The 17,876-nt window shown below is 41.3% G+C and overlaps 1 protein-coding gene across 4 annotated transcripts in view; it reads left to right on the forward strand.

Annotated features, from left to right (window-relative positions):
* The first annotated feature begins 265 nt into the window (after window positions 1-265).
* MTUS1 (microtubule associated scaffold protein 1) overlaps window positions 266-17,876 on the forward strand; it is a 165,884-nt gene continuing 148,273 nt past the window's right edge. For 2 of the 4 annotated variants that reach the window (XM_077848916.1, XM_077848912.1), the window contains exon 1: window positions 918-1,060. The gene's annotated coding sequence lies outside the window, so the exon portion shown is untranslated. Of the gene's footprint in view, window positions 401-917; window positions 1,061-17,876 lie in introns of those variants that run through there. The other 2 variants (XM_077848911.1, XM_077848909.1) reach the window with 2 other exon arrangements.

Below are 17,876 nucleotides of genomic sequence, written 5' to 3' on the forward strand. Positions count from 1 at the left end.
AAGTGGGTCGGACCTCGTTGATCCCCCTAAGTGTTATAGAGTCTTTCCACTTCTTTTTCCAAGATCTTTCAGCTGAAGGCTCATTTCTTTAACCTTTCATAGGCGTTTGCTAGTCAACCTCTTAGTGGTACGAAGATAAAGCAGACCGGGAGTCGGACGCTCTCAAAAGACAGTCAGTGCCTGTTCCTAGCGGCCCTCGGTCGGGATAATTCTGCAACCTCCGGGCTCCCCGCCCCCCCCCGGCCCGCCCCCGCTGCAGTGCCCCGGGGCTCGCTGGAGCCGGAGGCTCGCGGGGACAGCGCGGCGGGCCGGACCGGGAGCCGGAGCAGGAGCCGGAGCCGAGCTCAGCTGCGACCGCCCGCGGGGACGTGAGCGGCCCGGGGACGCGCGGCTCAGCCAGGTGCGCGGGCAGCAGCCGCCGGGCGCCGCGTTGTGCACGTGGCAACAGGTGCAGCGCGGCCCTGGGCTGGCGCCGGGGGGGGGGCTCGGGGCGCGTCCGCCTGTAGCCCGGGAGCGTGCGGGGCTCGGGGACCCGGACGGGGACGCGGGAGCGCGGGAGGAGCGGCCGAGACGCGGGGCAGAGCGCGGCGGGAGCTCCCGACCCCGCCTCCCGAGGTGCCGCCGCGCCCTCCGCGGCTCCCTCCCGGGGCCCAGCGCCCCCTCCGCGGCTCCCTCCCGGGGCTCCCCTCCCGGGGCCCAGCGCCCCCTCCGCGCCGCCCGCCTCTGTCTCCAGCAGCGGAGGCGCAGGCTGGGGCCGCTGGGGGGGGGGGGGCGGCGGCGGAGCTTTTCTATTTACAAGTTTCCCCGACTCCCCGCCCTGGCTCCACCCCCCGCGGCTCGGGAGGCGGGGAGGCTGGGGCGCCCCGGACTCGGGGTTCCCGCCCGGCCGCTGCAGCCTCCCGGGGCGGGGTGCGGGCCGGGCCGTGCGCGCCCAGGTGCGGACGCCGCGCGCGGGGCGCCTCCGCGGGGGACCCAAGGGCGCCGGGGCGCTCGGGCCAGGGCTCCCCGGGGCTGCGCCTCTGCACGCCCCCCCGCCCCCGAGGAGGAGGAGGAGCTGCGGGTGAGTGCGGGGTCGAGACCCGTCCGGCCGCCGGCGCGCGGCGGGGCGTGGGGCGGGGGCGGAGGGGACGGCGTGAGCGCGGCGCTGCGAGGCGGGCGGCCCCAGCTGGGGGGGGGCGGGGGCTCTCCGGGGCTCGCTGCCTAAGGCGGTCTCGCCGGGTCCGCGCAGCTGGCGCGGCGGGGGCGGATGCGGAGCGCCCCGGAGCTGTCACCTTGAAAGTGACCGGGGCGGGGGGGGGGCTTGCAGCGGAGTTGGCCGGGCTGTGCTGGCAGCTGGAGGCCGCCCGCCACACACGCGCCCCCGGGCCCAGCCGCCCCAGCCTCCTGGCGCTGCGGGTCGCTCGGGCCGGTTCTCAGCATAGGCGCCCAGGGCTGCGGTGGGGCTCCAAGGAGGTTGCCGCAGCTCCCAGGGCCCCCTCGTGCCGTGCCTCCCCCCTTCCTGCAGCTGCCTGGTGCTTTTCTAGCTCTCTAGAAAAATTTACGCCTGAATCCAGTCACCCGATTGACTGCTACGCTGCACTAATTCTTGGACTTGTGGGTTGACTCCCCTTAAATTCTCCTTTTTCAAGACTCACTGCACGTGTGACTAAGTTATTTGTTGACTTTGACTTAGCATGATCTTGGAGTAGGAATGGAGAGATCCTGCCGTAGCCTGCAATCAAGTTTCACCTACTCTGGGAACTACTACTGAGAACTTCGTAGTTTGTGTGCTAAGAAAGGAAATCCAGTGTGTCGTGTTTGAATAAAATCAAAGTCTTATGCCAAACGGTGGTGGGGGTGGGGAAATGACAGGGTTCACGTTTTGCCAGGTGATGGGATTTCAATCATCAGCAAGCTAAATCCTTATCCCTGGGCGTGGAGGGTGGGGTGCAGGTGTTAGGAGGAGAGGGAAGGAGGGGGGACCTTCCAGGAGGGAGGGGAATAAAAAGGAAACAAGGCGCTGCTTCCTGGGAACCTATGACCTCCTTAAGGAGTCTAGATACACCAGAGAGCAGTGTGTGGTTAACCCGAAGAGAAACTGAAGAGTTTGGAAATGCAATAGAGTAGACCAGCTTCTTTTTCAGGGATAATTAGGGCAGGAATTGGACAACTTAAGTTGAAACAATGATGCCTTATTTACATGGTGCTTTGCAATGTGTAAAATGCTTTTATGGACTTTTTTTTTTCCCCTTAAATACAGTATTCCATGAGGAAAGCTATACAAAGAAATGCTTAGAACTACTTATCCTTAAAACAAACTTAGTGGAATGGAGTTTAAATTAATATGTACTATTTATTTAACTTGTGCCAACTTTTCCCTCTTAAAAATCAGAATTGTAGAGAAAATAGTGCTTGTAGAAGATCTGCACCTTTTAATTCTGTATCAGTGATACATGATTACACTTTTGGATTATTTCATAAGGTTATAAAGTTCTAGCTAGATTTCTTTCTCAGTATTTCAGTTATTAGACTGAAGCATTTAGGAAGCATGTCATGTCATTGTCCTCTTCTGTTGGCCTTGTTCTCTGTATGCTTGTATAAAAATGGGTAGATTCAGAAAAAGTAGGAGTTAAATAATTCCACTACCCAAATATCACATTATTTTCTTTGTGCTTGTTAATAGAACATAGAGTTTTTTTTTTTTTTTTTTTTTTTACAGTTATATAGTTTATACAAATAACACTGCTGACTTTTTTCCTGCTTAGCATGAGGGAAAAGTTTCCAGGTCACTACAGTTCTCCAGGAATCTTATTTTAGTGGCTACATAATGTTACGTTATAATGAGGTAACAAATTATTAAGCTGAATTTTATTTCCAATTATTATTAAATATACACTGTTGCAACAAATATCCCTTATAAAACTTTATCTACAGGGTGTATTTCCTTAGGATGTAGTCTTTGAAATACAGTTTTTGGCTCAAAGATATAGAGGGACCATTTGCTTTGCCAAAAAAAAAAAAAAAAAAAAAAAAAAAAGTCTTACCCAAGTATGATCCTGCCAACACTCTGAGTACCTGTGTTACTATATGCTTGTCAATAAAGGGGGAATCATTCTTAAAAGGAAAAGTAATTTTTACAGCTTTATAAGTAAACAGTGCTTTCTTGATACCTAAATTTCCAGGTTGGTTGGTTTGTTTTGAGAACAGCAGGCACAAGTAGGAGGAATGGCAGAGGGAGATGGAGATGCACGCAACCTGCTGAGCAGGGAGCCCAATGTAGGGCTCAATCCCAGGACCCCGGGATTAGGGCCTGAGCAGAAGGCAGGTGCTTAATGGACTGATCCACCCAGGTGCCCCTACTAAATTTCCAGTGATTTAATTACAAATCATGAATATCCAGAGAATTTAGTTATTTTTCACTTTTATTCACTTTTTTGAATGTAGTGCCAAATTTCTTCTGCTGGTTTGTTAGTATTTTTCTAGTTATAAGAACTTTTATGGATTAATAATAAAGTTTTGCGTTCTTATTGTAGATTTTTACCCCATAATATCTTGGCCTTTTAAAGACCAATACCATGTATTTATAGTGGTTTTGACTTCGAGATGTTCTATAATGTAGTCAAGTCTGTTGACTTTCTCAACAAAATCAACACTTCTGAATCATAGCTTCAGAATTGGGTGATGATGGCGGGCGATGACTTTTAGGAGAATCTCACCACCTCCCCCCATCAAATTCTGAGTCAGACTTTTCAAATCCAATAGAACAACCTCCAGGTCCTGGAGTAGAGACTGTTGCAAACCAGATTAGGTTTGTTGATAAGAAATAGTTGTGCATGGTATAGACCATTAGGAACAACATTCTTCAAAATCAGAACAAAGTTTTAAATCCCAGGAAATGTTTCAGATCTGTTGTTCAGTGATTATGTAAATAGTGATTAGGCTCACAAACCATTTTTATTGATTTGTAGGATTCGTTTGTAGTGTTTTGCTAGATTGTACAATCATTACAGTTCATACTAAATTGTTGATGCATCTTTTCTTGATGTCTAGATAATGTATATATTTAAAATTTTTCCCAAGTTTCCAACACTACTCACAGATGAAACTATTTGAAGGTGGGGATAAGCAGCCTGATTTTTCCAAACTTGAGTTACCTTTCCATACTAAAGAAGCTTAAATATATCCTGAGAACTTCTAAAAGCCTTGCTGAACATATTCTCCATCTCTTATAGCCCCCAAAGAAGCCACCAGACCATGTAGGAACCTTGAAGATGAAGCTGGTGTGTGTTGTGTTTGAGGGCGTGTAAAAAAAAAAAAAAAATGAGCCCAAATCATCTCTGGAGGCAGGTGAGCCTCCTAGGAGATGACTGCTACTTGCCTGGCAGGGACCTGGGCAGCGGTGGTTTTGGCCTTTGGAGAAGTAAGGAGTGACTGAGGATGCGTGATCCTATGCTGCAGGAAAAGAATTAGGTCATATGGGGTAGGACTTCACCGGCTTGAAATTTTTTTTTTCCAGAAAACCCTGCTTTTACCAGGGTTTCCCCATACTTTGGGAAATCTGTTATAACCAGTAGCTGAGTTCAATTGGCAACTACTTCTAAAGATGTATTTTTCTCAATCGGTTTATACAAGATATCTCTGATTTTTTTTTTTTTTTTAAGAAATGATAGCAATATTATTTGAAATCAGCAGTTCTTCCTCTTCTGTGTGGGCAGTTATCCATGATATTAATGCATGACTTTTTTCTTACTCAGGATGAAAAGACTTTTACAGTTGAGGGTGACGTATTTGGGGGTTAATCTTTACTGTGTAGATAAATACAATAAAACTTCATTCCCATATACCATAAGGTATTTTGCGATTTACGTAAACAATATACATCAGGGTAATCACAATCAAGGAAGAGAGGGTTTGCTCAACAAATAAAGAATAATAAGATTGACTCTAGAGGTGTTAGGTAAATAGCTTTCAATCACTTCAGAATTCCATTTTTGGAATCTTTGATTCCAAAACAACTTTATGTATTAAAGCTGGTAGATTTTCTGTAGCCTGCAGTTGAAGCCCGATATTGAAGAGAAAATACTTAAACTGTACTCGCATCTTGTTAATAGGCTTATTCCTAAACTTAGTGTTCTGTGTACGTATTACTTGCATGAGTAAAAGTAAGAAAAATCATACAACCCTCCATTCTCACATAGAAGTTTTATTTCATTTTGAAGTTGTAAAACTAAGTAGATTTAAAGTCACTTAAAAGTTCTTTTGAGGAGACCTGTTTACTTTTTAGTAGGCTTGATTCCATTCATTTTGAGCAGTAAAAGAAGATCACATGCAGGTCATAAGCTTCTCAGACTAGCTGCAAAGGGCAAAATGGTTGCTGGGAAATTACTTCCAGGTAATGTGAATTTTGCCTGAAATTGTAATGATTTCATGTTTCAGTAAGAGTTCAGCTCCACTTAAGCTGAAGAGCAGATCTGGCCAGCTTCCCACCATGTGCACACAGCAAGAGAAAGAGCAGACTGGGAAGAAAACAGACTGAGGAGACCCCAGTCTTAGAGGCAAGATGCCATGGAAAGAGGGGTTTAAAACCATCAAATTCCTTATTTTCACTCTTCTACATTCTTATAAGTATTTGTACCTTGTCAATTTATACTTACACTGAATGCAAAGAAAATTGGTGCTTATGTTCGTGGGCTAATCAACCATGATTCAGCTGATCTTCTATGATTAAAACATTCCAGGACATGTGTGTCCTGAATTGGCATTGAGAAAGCAGTTCTTGAGAAGAGTAGGAAGGAGATGTGTAAAAATATATTCTGTTTAAATAAGCGTAGAGCTTATATAATGTCTGTGGCTGTGTTCCTTATGTCTTGACTGTTGAGTTGTTTAGCTTTATACTTTTTTTGCATTGGAAAAACTTGGTAATATTTAACTTGGGGATTATTTACATATATACCAGTATTGAAGAAAATGTCACTATTTCTTTATTTCAGGTGAGTGGTTCATACATGTTTAGAAGTATTCAGCGACAAATGAAAAATTCTCTTAAGTTTATCTCTGTTTTCATGATTATTAACAATAATATCAAGTTAAAACTGCATGTTCTTTTAAAACCTAGCTCACTTGGCTAGCTGCATGGAACAAAAATAGAAGCCTTTATAGATACAGGTCACATAAGAGCTGACATTGAAACATGGGCCCCCTCCTTCTCCCAGCCTTTGTGTCAAGTCAATTGAGCTATATTTACCAGAATACTACCAGTTAAATCACCTCATGCTATAAAAATCCTGTTCTTTAGTTATATAATAAATTACTATACTATAGGCCTCTTATCTAGGCAAGTTATGGAATTGAATCATATGTGCATATTTCTACTAACCTAATTGTCATGTGAGCCAGGGTTTCAGAATTCCTACTTGTTGGTGAAAAAGTCCAAAGAATTGGAGAAATGAGAAGTGGGTTAAAAAGGGTAAATTTTTACACTTGCAAGAAAAATACACTTGTTTTATTAGATCTTCAATCTAGACTCCATGGATATAATGCAGTCATTTATGGAGAGTGTATAGTTAGGATTATGTTTTCACATTAAATGGTAAATGGCATGAGTGAGAATCCTTACTGTTAGAATTTGAAGTTTGCTAAGTCTCAGGCCATGTATTGAGCACTTCCTGTGGGCAAACACAGCAAGGTAGAAGGGCACAGATGTGGAAAAAACTTTGGCTCTAGTTTTCAAAGGAGTCAGCAGAAAAGTCCCCAGAGTGAGGTTTTGGAAATGTTACTGTTGAGGGTCCTAGAAATATCCCTCCCAGATCCTGAACATTGTGCCCTATGTTGGAAACTCTACCTGCTACTTTTACTAAACTTTGGTAAAGCTAAGGCAGTTTTGACACTTTTGGTTATCTAAAGACTCTTAATCTGGTGTGTGTGTGTGTGTGTGTGTGTGTGTGTGTTTTAAGATTTGTTTATTCGTGAGAGACACACAGAGAGAGCCAGAGACACAGGCAGAGGGAGAAGCAGGCTCCATGCAGGGAACCCAATGTGGGACTCCGGACTCGATCCTAGGACCCTGGGATCATTGCCTGAGCCCAAGGCAGATGCTTAACCAGAGAGCTACCCAAGTGCCCCTCAAGACTCTTAGTCCTTAATCAGGAATCAGGATTACTCCTAGAATTGTCGAGAAGCAGGATACTTAGCAGTGTAGTCTAGTTTCACCTGCTTGCTCTGGACAATCTTTTCAGTGACCTCTTCCAACATAATTTTGTTAAAACTTGTAAGCTTCTTGAGGATAGGGTCTGAACCTTATGATGTCGGGGTACATTTGCAGTTTTATAATTATTTGTACCAGATGTAGCCTGGGGTAAATCCTCTAGAGCACTAATGGCATAGGAATTTGAGATTCTTTCCTCCAACAGCCACAGCTCCTCGAAGGTCTTTTTTAAGCCAGACACAATAGTTTACTTTTCTAGACTCCTTCCTCTTTGTCCTGTCCCTCGCACTCTTCCCCTCACCCTCTAGGGGAGACAGCGAGAGCAGAGAGAGGTGGCTCGCCCTGCCTCCTTCTGAAAGCCTGTGCCTTTAGGCGTTAGGGTAACATGAGCTGGAAGGTGTGAGGTTCGTATTCCTTCGGAGTTATAATTCTGTTTTATTACCAAGTGCCATTCTCAAAACATCTGGCAAGCCCATGTGCAAATACTTGAGCTGAATTAATTCCACTTGTGCTAATTTATTATAGTCTCCATTTGTGCAGTCCCAAGTTGACAGCTTCTCAGACTTGGGCTGTTTCTTGTTTGGAGAAATATGTACTTACATTTTAAAGAGTAATTCAGATGAAGTTTCAGTCTAGAATTCTTCTTTCTCTCATTGCATTTAATAAGATTTGTTTCAAGAGTTTTTTTCGCCTTTCTGTAAAACTTCTTTATGGCCCACAAGACTTCCTGGTTATTGAATTTGATTCTGTACTTTTAAGAGTTGACTTTTTGTTTAATGCTTAAAAAGTCTTGATGGTGCTTTATGGAGATGCTAATTGCAACTCTGCAAAGGAATTTACTAATACATTTTAATTCCAATATAAGAGGGGAGTGGGTTTAGTCAATAAAATGGGAATGGGCATAGGAAGAGTCCTGCATTTCTCTTTTCATAAAAAAAGTTGAAATGGTTTTATATTGCAGGTATGACTGTTAGGTTACAAAATGGTTGTATCTTGTTACGCCGAACACTTAAAATTTGAAACCTTAAATATATGTAACCAAAGGAAAACGATTTTCTACTTAGTTTAATTATTAGCCTCCAGGGCAGGGTATTGCCTTTTCCTCCCCCTCCTTTCTCTTGCTTTTATTAAGATTGGAATAATAGAAGAGGTATTTCATCATTTTGGCTAGATCTTGTTCACCCTAATATCCAGTGTGAAACCTTGGAGACCTACTTTGTTAATAGAATTGGAAAAAGTGTTACTGGCATCCAGTACATTCGGTATTGGATTATAATGGAGAGTACACAGACTTCAAAATATGACCAATTTGGACTCATGTCTGAGCTCTTCTGTGTTAGCCATGTGGGTTTGGCAAGTTACTTTCCTCTTTTGCACCCTTTCCCCCTCATCATGACAGTGGGGGTAATACCCATTGCTTGGGGTTATCACACTACAGTGCCAAATATATGGCACCTTTTCTGATTTAATTTCTCAGTTGAATTTTGAGAGAATGGTTGCTTAAGGCCTGCTTGTGCTCTCTGCTGGGAATTAAATTCCGGGCACAGGAGCCTGATAACTTTTCCTCTTGCTTAAAAAGAACTGGTTTATACCAGTAGTGATTGAGAATATTTATTTTTGGACTCCAGCTTTGTTACCTTTTGGTTTTCTTTGGAGTTCTAGTTTAGGGGATTGCTGATATTTGGTTATATTTGAGCTGTAGTTTTTAAAAATCGAAATAGAAATGAAAATCCCAAAGTGCCTGTGTGTGTGTGACACACACAAATATGATTAAAATTAAAGTGAAATAATAACTCTGGTTTGGGAGAGTACCTTATAAGTTTGACATTAAGGACCTTTAAATTTATTTAGCACAGCAACATTTGAAGTAGACGGTATAGGTTATGAGAGGTCTGTTTTATTACAGGAGAAGATTGACTGGAACTACTTGGATAAATGTTTTATATTACGATGAGTCAGTTATAGAACCAGGATCAGGACCTGCGTCTTCTCTCCTGGTCTATTCTGTACTTCCGGTAGAATACTGATATTTGACTACTTTTAATGCCATAAGAAGTAATCACTGTTGCTAGGATTTTCTTTATATAGGTGCTGAAGTGGGATCAAAAGCGTCACTGGTTTGAGTATGTGACATTTCAGTTGACATTGGTTGGAATTAGGGCTTGTTATTTTTCCACTAACTACAGAACATAAAACAGAATGTTAAATCCTGTAACCAACTAAGATTTGTAGCACAAATGGAAAATTGATAGTTCTATAATATTTTGCGGCTTTTACACCACTTCAAAGAGAACCAGATAAAATTCTAACAGTCATCTGAATCATTAGATTGTGTACAATAATACATTGTAAAATGTACCCATTTTACAGATAGCAGCACAGGGTCATGTATGTTGAATAGGGATTAATACTTGTTTTTGTGAAACACTTTTTTCTATAGAAATACTGAATCCTATTTCCTTATTTTAAGCTACATGGGGGCAGGTAATTCTTGGGCAGATGGAGTTAATCCCAGGTAGAAATTTAACTAGGAGGTGAGGCCTGGTGTCATCAGAACGGGGAAGAGAATGTCTCATAAAACCAGTTACATCCTGAGTATCAGTCATGGTTTTTAGCCCTAAAGGTCAATAGTTCTGTGTTACCAAAATGACTTCTATGGAATGTATGGTGTTAGGACTTGACAAGTAGGTCTCTTTAGGGAGGTTGGCTCTTTCTTCCTTGGGGCTGACCCTATGAGTTTGATGTACTTACACTGATCCGTTAAAGAACTCTTATTTGCCAATGGAAAGCCTAACATAGGTAATCATTTTCCAAGTAAAAGGTACAGGAAGTTGATGTTTAATAAAGGTTGGGAGATAGTGTGAAGTGCCAACTTGCATAACCACACGCACACATGCTGACATTTTTCAACTGGTCTTGGCAGGATTCAGATGGAAAATTATTTCCTTTTAGCCAAGTGGACTCTGAGGAGATGCGGCAACTGTCTGAATGATTCTAAACAAGGAGCTGCTCATAGGCATTTAACGCTTTCAGGCAAAAGAATTCATTTTAGCTTAAAACTCTGTCCTGCATACTGTGTCTAGCCCCATTTCCCTACAAAAGCTGTGCTACCTTTTGAGGAATTCCTTTACATAACTGTGTACAACTTGGAAACAGAAGAATGCAGAGTCTTCACGTCAAGTTATATCTTTAGCCAAACTGTACAGTCCCTGGCAGTGGTCCTTGACAGGCATTGTGTGTAAGTGATGCTATGGTTTTAGTGGTTTACTTTTAGAGGGACAGCCAGCCCCTTCTATATGGGCTCTGTGGCATCCTGGAATGTGGTTTTACTGTTTATGACTCTCCTGCTTCTTAATGATTCTCGTGAAAAAGCTTACTTTGTGATGGAATTCATGTCGACCGTATGATGTAATCTCTTCAGGAGGAAGAATTTAATTTTGTTCACCTCTCTGTCAGGAGTACTTAGAATAGTGCTTCTGTTAAGGCACTTAATATTTTAGTGTCTCAGTGGTCTCTTGATTTGAGACTGTAGGTGCCTGGCATGTGGTCCTCAATTGCTTTTCAAGATGATTTCCAGTCTGGGGCTATAGTGCCCTATAGGGTCCTGGACAAAGCCTCCTCTTCTAGGAGGGTTTAGGTGAACGTGTATTGGAGCTAACAGTAAAATGAAAAACTGGAGAAGTAAAGCAGGTCTCATTTCCACAAGATCAGACAAATATGGTAGTTCATGTAGTCAACATGCAAGATTTTCAAGAGGGTCAGAAGGATTAGTTGAAAAGTAGATTATAGAACAAGAACGGGGGGGCGGGGGGGGGGGGAGACCTCTGTAGGTTCCAGAATGGGTTAATAGATATGTTTGGGAATCTGTGCCATTGTTTACTGGCCACATGATCTGTGAAAAAAATTTTGATTGATATAAAATTAAGTATCACACAATGTACCTAGGTCTTGACAGATAATCTCCCATGTGAGCAATGGTCATACCAGTTGAGATCTAGAACATGTACATCCCTCCCCACCCAGAAAGTTGCCTTGACTGAATGACCAAGTTGCTAAGTCATGGTGCTAAAGTGAAGGTAGTTAATAAAGCTGTAATAATAACAACAAGGTTGTTGACAGTATAACAGTAGCAACTAACAATTGTACTTGTTAGGAAGTTTCCAGAAATTTCATTTCACCCCTAAAACAACTCTAAGGAATGGATTGTTACTGTTGCATCAGTTTTTAAGGAGGAGGAAAATGAGGCCAAGGTTATTTTTGGCTTGGCCAAGCAAGACAGGTAGCCCAGTAACTGAGCACATGAGGGAGCCCTCCATGTCTAGGCAGTTTACAGAGCTGGGGCTGTGGCTAGCAAATGTTAACCTTATTAGCTGTGGGAAGGAAGGTGGGTAGAGACCAAGAATACACATTTGAACTGGGTTTTAATGTCCATTGTTACTCATTAACTATGTTCCTTGGGCAAGATCTCCCACTTCTGGAAAGATCTATAAAGGGGAAGAGGCGTAGGAAGGAGGTAACTGTCATGGAGCCTGTCTGTTTTGGGGCTGTCACCTGGGAGGACAACTGTGAAAGCACTTTGTGGACTTTGAAGGGCTGTGGGCTGGCATCCTTACTTCTGTGGAAGAATTCACTGCCTGCTTGCCCATCCTAGCCTCACATATTTCATAGACTGTGGGCGGACAGGGAGGAATGACAGTGTGTCACAGAGATGGTCCCCACTTGACAGTCTTGATGGGCCGAACAGTGTGTTTACTCAGCTTTTTCTCTCACAGGTCTCTCTGACATTCAAAGCCTTAGTGTTTCCGCTATTATGTCAGCCAACCTCTACAATATTTTAAGATCCTTAGTTGGCAAAATTAAAACCCGACTTTCTCATGTTGTCTCTCCAGATTTTGGGAGGGAAAATGTTACTAGTTGGTAAAATCTGAAAGGCTCAGAAACACTCTCCTGCCTGTTCTTACCCCCCAGTCCAAGCTTCGTCTTCAGGGAGCTACACTCATTCTCTCCTTGTCCACACCAGTGGAATCCATCCTTTGGGTTCCCTAATGCTGAGTTCCACCTCTACTTTTGCAGCTTTTGTAGTTACTTACTTGTACTTTCTTGTGTTAAGTATTGGCTCTTTGAAGGCTCCTTAAACACGTGGACTGTTTTGACCATTGTCTCCCTACCACAGCAGCTGGCATGTGGTAGGCAAGTCATCAGTATTTGTTGAATGAATGAACATTGTTCTAGCAAAAGTCACTTTATATCAGGAGTATGGAAATGGGCACAGTGGTGCATGAAGTGACTGACTCCCCACTTAACTTCTCTGGGACTGCTCTAGTCCTGTTGTAGGGGATTCCTCTTTTTGTAGCTAATTGGAGGTTCTGAATATTTTTTAAAAAATACTGAAACATTATCTGCTGCTTGAAAGTCTTTATTATTAAGAAAATAATTATAAGAAAATCGGTGAGGTTTGGATAGCTAACTATAACATCTGGCATTTATGTAATGGTAGGAATAGAATTTTTCTAAATTGTAAATGTGGATTAAGTTAAATCACACATTTTAGGTATAAAAGCTAATTTAGAAAGTTCTTATCCCAAATGAGAGATGTTATTTTGTTTAATGTCTGATTAAAATACTTTATACAGGGGTTAGAATCCTTTAGAGAAAGGCATGAGTAGATCCTGAAATTCTTCATTTAAAAAAAAAAAATCAGACTGTTGAATTCCACAAATACATTTGAGTGAGCATGGGTACAAGGGTACAACCTTTTTCCTCCCATTTCTAAGTTTGAATCTTCTTGCATACATCTCTTCCTTTAAACTCTGGGCCAGCCAGTCATGCCATCAGGGCCCATACACCTGTGAAATAAGAGCAGTGTTCCTGAGTTTGGTAAGTTTGAGATTTCTTGACCATACCCGAGCCACAGATTGCTGTTAAGGATGGAATCCTATTACTGAATTGTTTCTTTTGAGAATTTATTGCTGAGGGTAGTTACTTAGGAGCTTCTGTTTTGATTGACTTTTATGTGCCATTGATACTAAAGGCTATTGCAGTCAGGCTATCATAATTGGTAGCCAGACTTGGACCCTTCTCATGAACCTAAAGATTTTGCATTAAACACATTAGCTTTAGAAATATAAAGCCAAAAAAAGCTCAATATGTGAGTTTCCAAATTTTTCTATAGCACAACCATATGCATATTCCATGTCTTTTAAAAAAATTATACCATCTATCCCTCCAAATCTGTTGAGGACAGACTCTAAGATCCCATAGGCTCCCTCTTCCTACTCTCCCTTCTGAGAAATAAATTTTAAAAAAATTAGCTAATTTTGGAGCAGTGGGATTTTTGTTCTGCTAATGAGGGTAAGGGAGGGGACTTGGCTGGGTTTCTTGCTTCCTGAGGTCCATGCTATACTTCTTTGTTCTCCTGGCACACTGCCACATTCAGCAATCCTTCATCCCCAGAATGGATGGAGAAAGGACATCGGAGCAGAGGTGTGCTCATCTTTAGGGCCAGAGACTCCCAATGAGCAGATGTCACAGACAGAACCAATGAGTAAATCTTCTTTACTCATTGGTTCAAGCTTGTCCTTTCAAATACAAAACCCAGTGTGTGTTATCCTTAACATTTTCATGAGGTCTTCATTTGATGGTATCAGGAGAAATCTGGAGAACAAGCATTTTTGATGCTGTCAACCTATGGGTTCAGAAAAGATGCACAGTTCTTTACAAAATCCAAGATGGGGGATGAGTGAAAGAGATGAATTTTGATGTCATATGATATCCTTGGAGGAAAGGTATAAAATGAAATATATACATGTAGTTTACCCTATTCTTTCAGATGTGCTCTCCCTTGAAATTTCAGTTACCAAATATTCAAACCTAGTTTGAGGTTCTTCTTCTTTTTAGTAGTGAGCTGGAAAAACCAACAAAACGCTTAACTTGAAATTTGTGTTACTATAGTTGTCTTTAATAGAGGTGTAGCAGTGATGGTGTAGAGTTTTAACATCAGATATATTTAGTGTTTCTGGTAGGCCTGTACCAATTATAGATGTTATAGTATGTGGTTATATTAATAAATAGCACAAGGAGATACTTAACTTTTATTATACCATCTTGGTATATTATTCCTTTTTTTTTTTTTTTGAAAGGTAACTAAAATTTTCTTTGAATATTTTTATCAAGATGTACCTCTTTCCAGGGTTAATAAATCCAAAATTTCAGTGTTGCTACTGTATGATGTTTTGGGGAAAAAATAAATCTCAAAACCAAATTGCTTTAAATTTTTTAGCACATGGGTTAAAACTTTCAGAAAAGTAGAAAATCTCAGCTTTGGTGTTTGGTTGGTTGTTTTTTGCCTGATGAAATTATGGATACCATGGATTGCATGTCTGGAATGGGAGCCCAGCCTTGATTGGGCCAAGTGAGGGTGGTGGGTGGGTTGGGCTGTAAAGATCATGACCCTGCTATGCTTGGGAGGTCATTCTCCTTTGTAGCCTTTGGGAGATTCTTGTAGTGGAGTGTTGTTAATCCTACTGGGACTTGCCTGGCTCCTGAAGGATTTCTCTCTGCTTCATGATTACCTAGGGCCAAGTTAGGAATCAGAGAGGGGCCGCTGGCCTAAAAATAGTCACAGTTTGGGAGGAGGGCCTGAATGGCACAGCGCCACTGTTCCCTTCCTGCTGCCAGAAGATGATGCCATAAGGAGAGCGTCAAATGGGAAGAGTGTGTGTGTGTCTGTGTGTGTGTGTGTGTGTTTGAAGACAGGTGTGAAAAATGTAGAAGAGAGTGAATGTTTTCTTCCTGGCTTCTGTAGAGGAAGATAAAATGTTTTTAGAGATTGACTTTCAAAAAGCTTTAGAAGTAGTAAAAGCAAATATGGGAGGCTGTTCTTTTTATGAGACTGGGCTTAGTGGGATATATTTCTAGATGTTTCTAATTTGTAAGAAAACATTTTGTATTTAATGTTGGTCACAGATTGTTGAGGAATGGAAACAGTGATGTGCCTTGTTTCCTAAAGTGCTTGAGAACATAGAGTGAAGCATTGTTTGAAAACTTGAAGATGACAGGTCATTTAAACAGACATTTTTTTTCTGATTCAAGTGTAGTTGACATACATTAGTATACTAGTTTCAGATGTACAACAGTGATTCAACCTTTTTGTATTATGAAGCAATCACAATAAATCTAGCTAACATCTATCACTATATAAAATTTTTGCAGCATTAACTGTATTACCTATGCTGTACATTGTATTCCATGTCTTATTTTATAACTAGAAGTTTGTTCCTTTTAACCCTTCTGCCCATTTTGCCCATCTCCCTGCCTTGCTTCCTTGTAGCACCCACTAGTTCTCCATATTTGATTCTGTTTCAGTTACCTTTGTTTTTGTTTTTTAGGTTAACACATTTATTGTGAAGTTACGATATTGTCTTAGTATGGCTTATTTCACTTGATATAATACCCTCTAGGTCCATCTGTATTGTCACAAAGGGCAAGATTTCATCTTTTTTATGGCTAAGTACTATTCCATTGTATATACCCCATATCCTCTTTATCCGTTCATCTACTAGCAGACACTTAGGTTGCTTCATATCTATTGTAAATATGCTGCAGTAAACATAGGGGTGCATATATCTTTTCAAATTGGTGTTTTTTTCTTTGGATAAATAGCCAGAAGTGGAATTGTTGGACCATATGATAGTTCTCATTTCAATTTTTTGAGGAACCTCCCTACTGTTTTCTATAGTGGCTGTACTGGTTGTATTCCCACTAACAGTACAGGATTCCCTTTTCTTTACATCCTTACCAACACTTGTTATATCTTCTTGATACTAGTTATTCTAACAGATGTGAGGTGATACCTTGTGGTGTTGGTTTGTATTTCCCTAATGATTATTGATGTTGAGCATCTTTGTATGTGTCTGTTGGCCTTCTATGTGTCTTCTTTGGAAAAATCCCTATTCAAATCCTCTGCCCATTTTAAAATCAGTTTGCTCTTCCAGTGCTGAGTGATAAGAGTTCTTTATATATTTTGGATATTAATCCCTTATTGGCTATATCATTGCCATTCAATAGGTTGTCTTTTCAGTTCGTTGATGGTTTCTCCTGCTGTGGCCCCACTTATTTTTGTTTTTGTTGCCCTTGTCTAAGAGACAGATCCAAAAAAAAACATTGCTAAGGCTTTTGTCAAAGAGATTATGTTTATGTTTTCTTCTAGGATTTTTATGGTTTTGGGTCTTATGTTTATGTGTGTAATCTATTTTGAGCTTATTTTTATGTATGGTGTAAGAAAGTGGTCCAGTTTCATTCTTTCAGTTGTCCAGTTTTCCCAGCACCATTTTGAAGACTTTGCCCACTTGTATGTCCTTGCCTTTTTTGTCATAGATTAACCATACAAGTGTACATTTATTTCTGAACACATTCTGTTCCACTGTTCCATGTGTTTTTTTGGTACCAATACCATACTGTTTTGATTACCATAGCTTTGTAGTACAAAGAACATGTGGTATTATATGTTAATATAATAGAAATCTGGGCACCTTATGCCTTCAGCTTTGTTGTTCTTTCTCAAAATTGCTTTGGCTATTTGGGTTCTTTTGTAATATAAATTTTAGGATTATTCTACTCTGGGAAAAATGGCTATTAGTATTTTGATAGGGATTGCATTGAATCTGTGGCTTTGCTTTGGGTAGTATGGACATTTTATTAATATTCTTTCAAGCCCAAGCATGGCATAGATTTCCATCTATTTGTGTCAACTTCTATTTCTTTTATCAGTGTCTTATTTCAGAGTAGAAGTTTTTCACCTCCTTGATTACATTTACTCCTAGGTATTTTGTTCTTTTTTATGCAGTGGTGGACCTATACATTTTATTTATTTATTTAAGATTTTATTTATTTCTTCATGAGACACACACACAGAGATAGAGGCAGAGACACAGGCAGAGGGAGAAGCGGGCTCCATGCAGGGAGCCCAATATGGGACTTGATCCTGGGACTCCAGGATCATGCCTTGGGCTGAAGGTGGTGCTAAACTGCTGAGCCACCCAGTCTGTCTGGACCTGTACATTTTGAACTAAAGTTTCTGGGAAGATTGTTTTACTTACTAACACTTTAGATACCTTTGGTACACATTTTATGTTGAAGCCCTATTGGTTAGAAGAAATTTCTGTCTGAAAGTGATAGACAATCTCTTTCAAATGGTGGCTGTTTTCTGATTGAGTATAATAGATTCAAAACTTTAGTATTTATTTTCCAGTATCCTTTTCTATTTAAGGTGAAACAAGATTACTTCAGAAATTTAAAATATCTGTGATCAAAAGACCAAGAGCTTTGTTTTCCCTCCCAGCCTTCAGGGTGACTGGGAGATCTGATGAGATAAGAAGTAGAGAGTATTTTGTTTGAACACATTGATTTAGGGATGGATGGTTATTGATTTTTTTTTTTTAAGATTTTATTAATTTATTCATGAGAGACACAGAGAGAGAGGGAGGGAGGCAGAGACACAGGCAGAGGGAGAAGCAGGCTCCATGCAGGGAGCCCAACGTGGGACTCGATCCTAGGTCTCCAGGATCAGGCCCTGGACTGAAGGCAACACTAAACCGCTGAGCCATCCGGGCTTCCCGATTTTTTTTTTTTTTTTTTTTTTTTAATTAAAGGGATCCTTTCACTGCATCTGAGTGTTGATTATTAAGTTTAAGCA

Source organism: Canis aureus, chromosome 15 (assembly GCF_053574225.1).
Source record: "Canis aureus isolate CA01 chromosome 15, VMU_Caureus_v.1.0, whole genome shotgun sequence".
NCBI lineage: Eukaryota > Metazoa > Chordata > Mammalia > Carnivora > Canidae > Canis > Canis aureus.